We start from the raw sequence: 8,805 nt of genomic DNA, 5'->3' as shown, positions 1-8,805 counted from the left end.
TATTTAGTAGAGGAATGGCATGGAAAGCCTTGTAAAAGTGGACTGAGGATGTGAATAAATCAACTACAGTCAACTCTTTTGAGTTGGAGTCCAGTTTCACACCTAGACTGAAATTCAAGATTCATAAATGAAGAATTTACTTTTATCAAGCATTGACAGGAGTTAGACACACCCTCAAACCATATTTTAAAATATAGCCAGATGACAATGTTATCTGATTCTGAGATTGCCTATAACTTGATTCATAATAGTGACAATCAGCACTTGGACTAGGACACTCGAGCTGCTGAGAAGGAAAATTGCACCCAGCTTCTTTGCTTCCTGCAAAGATGCACCAGGACCAGAGAAGAAAAGACCAAGCTCTATATTTACCTGCCAGGGGAGATACCATGATCATGAAGGTGGTTTTCCCAGGGTGAGGCTTATCCATTGCCCTCCGGATGTGCTGACCCCTGCGATTTCCCCAAATGTGGGAAACTTGACTGCATAATTTGTGGTAATGGGGGACTGTGTTCACCCTTTCCCCCGGAAAAAAAAAAAAGAAAGAAAGAAAAGAAAAGAAAAGAAAAGAAAAGAAAAGACAAGACAAGACCGAGTTCTGAGAGTGCTTGAAGAAGCTGTGCTAGGAGAAGACTGCCCTGCCCTAAGACCTTTGACCAGAGATTCCGGGAAGGCTTGGAGAGTGACAGGGATGCTGGACCCTGTAGCTGTTGACAAGGGAGAAATCTTAATTATATTGAGTGAAATTCTCCTATAGAGAAAAGAAGATGAAACTATATGTTTTTGACCAGAAATGCCCAAGAGAGCTCCACTACCCTCAAGAATCTATTCTTCCTGAAAATGTGAAGATAATGGCTTAGATCTGGAGACCAAAGATATTCTCAGATGTGGCTGTGAATTTTGGTGGGTGGGTAATGTGGGGTGGAGTGGGGATGGAGGGCTGCTGTGGGAAAGGCAGCCCAGCCTGCTCAGAGGTGTCTGTATAGATCCACGTTGCTGGCAAGCAACTCATCTCACTACCACAGAATGTTTTTCGGTTTTTTTTTTTTTTTTTTTTTTGTTTTGTTTTTGTTTTTCTAAGACAGAGTCTACTCTGTTGCCCAGTTTGGAGTGCAGTGGCATGATCTCAGCTCACTGCAACCTCTGCCTCCTGGCTTCAAGCAATTCTCATGCCTCAGCCACCTGAGTAGCTGGGATTACAGGTGTGGAGCACCACACCTGGCTAATTTTTTTTTGGTATTTTTAGTAGAGATGGGGTTTTACCATGTTGGCCAGGCTGGTCTTGAACTCCTGACCTCAAGTAATCCACCCACCTCAGCCTCCCAAAGTGCTGGAATTACAGGCATGCGCTACTGTGCCCAGCCACAAACAATTTTTTTTTGTTTTTGTTTTCTTTGAAACAGGGTCTCACTGTTGTTCAGACTGGAGTACAGTGGTGTAAACATGGCTCCCTATAGCCTGAACCTCCTGCACTCAAGTGCTTCACCTGCTTCAGCCTCCTGTGTAGCTGGGACCATATACGCCACCATGCCTGGCTAGCTTTTGATTTTTTTGTAGAGATGAGTTCTCACTTTATTGCCCAGTCTGGTCTTGAACTTTTGGGCTCAAGCGATCCTCCCACTTTGGCCTCCCAAAGTACTGAGATTACAGGTGTGAGCCACTGCGCCCAGCCTTTCTGCAGTTAGAAAAAGAAGATCAATGAGCTGTAGAGGGAGAAATTCCACAAGTCATAAAAATATACCAGGCTTCTATCATCCAGGGCTGCAGATGAGCCACAGTTGAGGAACCAGGCTGTGCAACACAGTGAGGGAATTTGTTCTGCTAAATTAAAGCATCTTTCCTCCGGAACTGTCATCGTGAGGACATGGCCTGGCCAGAGTTGAGACTGTCAAATAGCTCTCAGAATAGTTCTGAAGTCTAACATAGAAGGGCTAGTGAACAGGGAAGTTGCTCCTGAATGCTGACCCACTTACTTTAAAGAGGTAAGTCAATGAGAACACTAGGTGGGATGGAGTGGGAAATGGGATAATTGTTGATTCAAAAGAAAATTTGCAAAATTGTTAAAATAAAGCCTGGAAAATAATCACCTACAGTGGATGTATGACTGCTTTTTAAGGTATTCCTCTATTGTCAGACACATAGAATGCTTCCAAACCTTGTTCATGCAGCCATTAGCATGTTACCAAGCTGCTACGGAATGGCACAGAGAAGCGGATGCCATAGTAAGACAGGCAGGACCACCTGGACATGTACTCTGATTGCAGCAATGTGAAAATCTCATGCAAACAGAGAAAGATCAGAAAAGGACATTGAAAAATGAAAATATTTTTGTTAGAATTGTAGGCTTATGTGTATTTTGAAAAGTTTAAATTAATGTTATTATTTATTTAAAAGTTCAGTAAATTTTTTAGGCAACTGGTTTTTATGTTTGTTTGTTTGTTTGAGACAGAGTCTCGCCCTGTTGCCCAGGCTGGAGTGCAGTGGTATGATCTCAGCTCACTGCAACCTCTGCTTCCCGGGTTCAAGTGATTCTCCTGCCTCTGCCTCCCTAGTAGCTGGGATTACAGGCACCCACCATTTCATGCCCCGCTAATTTTTGTGTTTTTAGTAGAGACGGTGTTTAGCCATGTTGACCAGGCTGGTCTTGAACTCCTGACCTCAGGTGATCCGCCTGCCTCAGCCTCCCAAAGTGCTGGAATTACAGGTGTGAGCCACCATGCCTGATCCTAGGCAACTGTTTTAATAACAGTTTTGGTAATGGAGTTGTGAGCCCCTGGGCACATGGCAGCGTGAACTCATACTGGTTGCCTTTGTCCACATCTCCCATCCAAACACTGTACTTCTTCTGAGTCCAGAGGATGGTGGGGCCTGGGACCCTCCTCCACAGGAGAAAGCAGGCACAGTTACCTTTCTTACTTGAGTCTGCTGAGGACTGAAGATCAGCCATGGAGAAGCCCTGGGGTGAGAATCAGACCAAACTCTAGATACTTGAGGTGGGAAGACCTGTTGATCCCTGGGGGAGGAGCTGCTCTCGTCCACTCAATAATTCCTTAGAGGTTGCTCTTCCATGCCAAGGAGTGAGGGGGCTGAGCTCTTTCTACCCGCAAGGCCTACAGTCAGTCAGCTGAGGAGACTGGGGAGAGAGATGCCTCCTCCTAGTGCTCAGGTGGGCTCTGTCAGCTGGGCAGTGGGTGCACAGCTGAACCACGTGGGGAAGGAGTAGTGTTCCTTCCACCACTCATGGTACTGCTGCCTGCTATGGTCTGAATGTTTGTATCTGTCCCTGACAAATTCATATGTTGAAACCTAATCCCCAGTGCAATTGTTTTAAGAGGTGGGACCTTGGAAGGCGATGGAGCCCTCATGGATGGAATTAATGCCCTTATAAAAGACACCAAAGGGAGCTCATTCACCCCTTCTGCCATGTGAAGACACAGATAGAAAATGCCTTCTATTAAGCAGAGAGTGAGTCCTCACCAGACACTGAATCTGTTGACATCTTGATCTTGAAATTCTCAGCCTCTAGAACTGTAAGAGATAAACTGTTATAAGCCATCTAGTTTAGGATTTTTTTTTTTTTTTTTTTTTTTTTTTTTTTTTTTTTTTTTGGGGACGGAGTCTCACTCTGTCGCCTAGGCTGGAGTGCAGTGGTGCGATCTTGGCTCACTGCAACCTCCCCCTCCCAAGTTCAATTTATTCTCCTGTCTCAGCCTCCTGAGTAGCTGGGACTACAGGTGCACGTCACCACGCCTGGCTAATTTTTTTGTATTTTTGGTAGAGATGGGGTTTCACCATATTGGTCAGGCTGGTCGCAAACTCATGACCTCAGGTGATCCAACCGCCTCAACCTCCCAAAGTGTTGGGATTACAGGCGTGAGCCACCAGGCCCAGCCTGAGATTTTTTTTTTTTATATAATGAGACAGGGTCTTGCTTTGTCACCCAGGCTGGAGTGCAGTGGCACAATCGCAACAATCACCTCTCACTGCAGCCTCGACCTCCTGGGCTCAAGTGGTCCTCCCACCTCAGCTTCCTGACTATCTGGGTCTATAGGCATGTTCCACAATGTTTGGCTAATTTTTGAATTTTTTGTAGAAGTGGAATTTTTGCCTCCAGTTGGAGTTTGGTCTCCAACTCCTGGGCTCAAGCCATCAACCTGCCTTGGCCTCCCAAAGTGCTGGGATTACAGGTGTGAATCACCATGTCCTGCCAGGATTTTTGTTACAGTAGCCCAGATGGACTAAGATACTACCACTGTAAGTTCTCCCTAGGCCTCAGTGAGCCACTGAGGGAAAATAGCAAAGAATACCCAAGGGACGCGATAGCCAGAGAAATGGCAAACAAGCACAAAGTCGGCAGTCCCCACGAAAGTGGAACTGTTGGAGAAAATAAATGACAACCTGAACCAAAAACAATAAGAGCATTTACAAGAACTCTAGTAGCCCCCATGTGGGGACAAGACTGACTTTATTTTAACTGCTAATCTGCCTGACTAAGCCTGAGTCCAGGAATGCCTCCAAAATATGTAGTTGATGTATTACTCTTTATGTAGGAATACCTATTCATTGTACATTTTTTCCAAAACAACCTTCATTGCAGAAATCATATGCTGTGATCCCCAAAGCCACCTGTACGTTCTTTCCAGGGTCCTTACGCTTTTTTCCCATGATATAAGCCCTGGGTCTGGGGCCTTGTGAGGCGGAGCTCTACCTGTATCCTGGCTGCCCAAGACTACACTTTTCTCTGTAAGTTCCCTTTATAAGTCACCCAATGCCAAGAAACTGAATTTGTCTGCCTCATTCTTTGGTTTCTCGGCTCCTTTAACTTTGGGGGTCACTTTGCCTATATGGCCCCTTTCATGGAATACCCCCGATCCCCTCACAAAAATTTCTGGGAACAAAAATCTTGATTTGTGGGCTAGAAACATTAGTAAATAATCTAAAAGGGAGGATGGTCATTGTTGAGATCTGAAACCGTGGCCTGGAAGTCTAAAAGTGATAGAAATATATCACAACCCAGAGCAAAAATATAAAAAGATAAAAATCATGAAGAAAATGATAAAGGACTCAGATCTAAGAAACTTCCCATGCAAATAATAGGAGTTGCAGAAAAATAAAAAAGAAATATCAAGAAGGGGAAAGAAGACACACTGAGTTCCAGGCAGATTGATCAAAAATAATTTCTGAACTGGAAAAATAAAGAGGAAATTTTATATGTTTCTAGGCAGAAAGGAAAAGAAGCAAATGGTTGGATGCGGTGGCTCACGCCTATAATCCTAGCACTTCGGGAGGCCAAGGCAAGTGGATTGCCTGAGCTCAGGAGTTTAACACCACCCTGGGCAACACAGTGAAATCCCGTCTCTACTAAAATACAAAAAATTAGGCCGGGCGCAGTGGCTCACGCCTGTAATCCCAGCATTTTGGGAGGCTGAGGCGGGTGGATCACAAGTTCAGGAGATTGAGACCATCCTGGCAAACACAGTGAAACCCTGTCTCTACTAAAAATACAAAAACGAAATTAGCCAGGCGTGATGGCAGGTGCCTGTAGTCCCAGCTACTCAGGAGACTGAGGCAGGAGAATGGCGTGAACCCGTGAGGCAGAGTTTGCAGTGAGCTGAGATCGTGCGACTGTACTCCAGCCTGGGCAACAGGGCAAGACTCCGTCTCAAAAAAAAAAAAAAAAAAAAAAATATATATAGCCAGGTGCGGTGACATGCGCCTGTAATCCCAGCTACTCAGGAGGCTGAGACAGGAGAATCCCTTGAACTCAGGAGGTGGAGGTTGCAGTGAGAGGAAATCACACCATTGCACTCCAGCCTGGGCAACAGAGAGAGACTCCGTCTCAAACAAAAAAACAAAAGAAACAAACTAGTATGTGACTGCTGACCTTCAATACTGGAAGGAAAAATACATTCACGTAACATCCTCAGGCTACTGAGAGAAAAGGACTGCAACTCAAGGATTTAACATTCAGCCAAAGTATTATTCACCTACCAGGGTAAAAGAAAGATATTTGCCGACAAACAAGAATTCATAGACTCTCTCACTTGCATGTGCCACTAAGAGCTCTTGCCAAACAACAAAGTTATTGGAACAGAGACTTAATATGTGGCAGAAGAGTTACTTCACATTGACATGTGGTTAAAAGGATAATGATAGAGTACCTAGGAAAGTATAACTTAAATATTAAATAAAGTGTCTTGAAATACAAAAGATACAATTCATTAGTGGGAAAACCTACTAATGGCTAGGAACACAAAGGACTAAACTATCTCTTCAAAGCCTAGGAGTTGGCCGGGCACAGTAGTGCACTCCTGTAATCCCAGCACGTTGGGAGGCCGAGGCAGGCGGATCACCTGAGGTCAGGAGTTCAAGACCAGCCTGGCCAACATGGCAAACCCTGTATCTAATAAAAGTACAAATATTAGCCAGGCGTGGTGGCGCATGCCTGCAATCCTAGCTACTTGGGAGGCTGAGATAGGAGAACTGCTTGAACCCAGAAGGTGGAGGTTGCAGTGAGCTAAGACTGCACCACTGCACTCCAGCCTGGGCAACAGAGCGAGACTCTGTCTCACACACACACAAACAACAACAACAACCTAAGAGTTGAGGTATGTTGGACAGATGGGAGAAAGTAAAAGTGATCTAATATTTGCACTAAGTGGGGAACTAAACGCATTCTGAAGGTCTTATCTTAAGGGGAAGAGAATAAACACTGGGAGAATTAAGCATTTCTATAAGAGGAAAAGGGTGCTCTTTTGCGCTCTTGTTTCCATATAACTATTATTATACTAAAGAAATATATCATTATGTATTTTTATTATAACCATTATTATAATATAGTTATTTAAATATAAAATTATATTAAAAATAATATATCTTTATTTTATTATATAATATTTATTATAATTATTATTATAAAGAAAAAATTATACTAAAGAAATATATAACTATAGGGAAGATAAAAGGTAATCAATAGTGAAATAAAAAATTACAATAAAACCTTCAAGTTAGTGAAGGAGAAAAGAGAATGAAGAGCAACTTGTCAAAACCATAAAAGCAAAGACAAAGAAAAGAGAAAAATTAAATAAATAGTAAATATGATGACAAAAAGAATAAAATTAAAAGGTCAGTTTTACTAAAAATGAAGTAAATTAATTTTTCTATTAACAAATTCTAAAATATTATAGCAGAAAACAACCCCCATCTCTATATTATTTATAAGAAAGACATTTAAAATGGGGTAATAAAGGTTTGAAAACAAATTGATACACTGAGGTAATACAAATAAAACAATACAAAGATGGACATTATGTTAGTGTATGACTTACAACATATAAAGGTATTACTACATCATAAACCTGTAGGCATCAAACAACATGGAGCTAAATTTAAGGAAAGGAAAGGTGATAAAATATAATGATTTTTAAAATTGTTATTGGGAGATTTTATTTTATGGAATATTTTCATATACATCTTTCAGAATCAGAGAAACTTAATAGTCTAAAAGTAATTAAAGGCTGGGCATGGTGGCTCATGCCTGTAATCCCAACACTGGTAGGCCAAGGCGGTAGACCACTTGAGGCCAGGAGTTCCAGACCAGTCGGTCAACATGGTAAAACCTTGTCTCTACTAAAAATACAAAAATTAGCTGGCATCGTGGCACAGGCCTATAATCCCAGCTACTTGGGAGGCTGAGGCAGGAGAATCAACTGAACCCAGGAGATGGAGGTTGCACTCAGCCGAGATCAAGCCACTGCACTCCAGCCTGGACTACAAAGCAAGACTCCATCTTAAAAGAAAAAATAAGTAAAGATGCTGGGAAATTGAATGATATAGTCAACAATTTCAAGTTAGTAGATACGGTCTTTGTATATTTTAAGTAAGGATATGTGTGTGTGTGAGAATGTGTGTATGTGTGTATGTGTATATATATACATATATATGTATATTTCTTCCCATATGTCCACAGATTATTTATAAAAATTGTTTGGTAATTGGTCTCAAAGAAAAACTTCTAACAAAATTTTAAAATTTTAACAAAGTTTGCAGGCCTTAAAGAAAATCTCACATCAAATGTTTAAAAAACTTAGACTATAACATAATAAAATTAGAAATAAGTACAAAAAAGATAAACAAAAAGACTTAATTACCTATAAATTAACACATTTCTAGGCTGGGTGCAATGGCTCATGCCTGTAATTCCAGCATTTTGCCAGGCTGTGTAGCAAGTGAATTGCTTGAGGCTAGGAGTTTTTAATCAGCCTGAGTAACATAGTGAGACCCTGTCTCAATAAAAAAAAATTTTTTAAAAATTAGCCAGGCATGGTGGTGCCTCCTGTAGTCCTAGCTACTTGGGAGGCTGAGGTGGGAGGATCACTTGAGAAGAGGAGTTCAAGTTTACAGTGAGCTATAATCATGCCAGCTTGGGTGACAGAGCAAGACTTTGTCTTAATAAATAAAAAATAAAAAAAGAAAGAAGAAAAAAAAAGGAAACATATTTCTAAAAATCTTGGATTAGTGAGAAAGTCAAAACAGATTAGACATATGGAATGCAATAAAAAGGAAAATACTTTATGCAAAATGGAGGGAATGGAACACAGTAAAAGTTGCATTCCGAAGGAATTCTATTAGTCTGTTTTTTTTTTTTTGAGACAGAGTTTTGCTCTTATTGCCCAGGCTAGAGTGCAGTGGCGCAATCTTGGCTCAGTGCAACCTCTGCCTTCCGGTATCAAGTGATTCTCCTGCCTCAACCTCCCAAATTGCTGGGGTTACAGGCGCCTGCCACCACGCCCAGCTAATTTTTTT

General features: G+C 41.8%; 1 non-coding gene across 1 annotated transcript; it reads left to right on the top strand.

Moving 5' to 3' along the window:
- The first annotated feature begins 364 nt into the window (after positions 1 to 364).
- LOC115897229 lies at positions 365 to 528 on the top strand. The gene has a single exon (XR_004057146.1). It is a non-coding gene; the product is annotated as a U1 spliceosomal RNA (small nuclear RNA).
- Positions 529 to 8,805: the final 8,277 nt, after the last annotated feature.

This window comes from Rhinopithecus roxellana, chromosome 4 (assembly GCF_007565055.1).
Source record: "Rhinopithecus roxellana isolate Shanxi Qingling chromosome 4, ASM756505v1, whole genome shotgun sequence".
Lineage (NCBI taxonomy): Eukaryota > Metazoa > Chordata > Mammalia > Primates > Cercopithecidae > Rhinopithecus > Rhinopithecus roxellana.
Note: the sequence above shows the minus strand (reverse complement) of the source record. Positions and strands in the feature narration are given on the sequence as shown.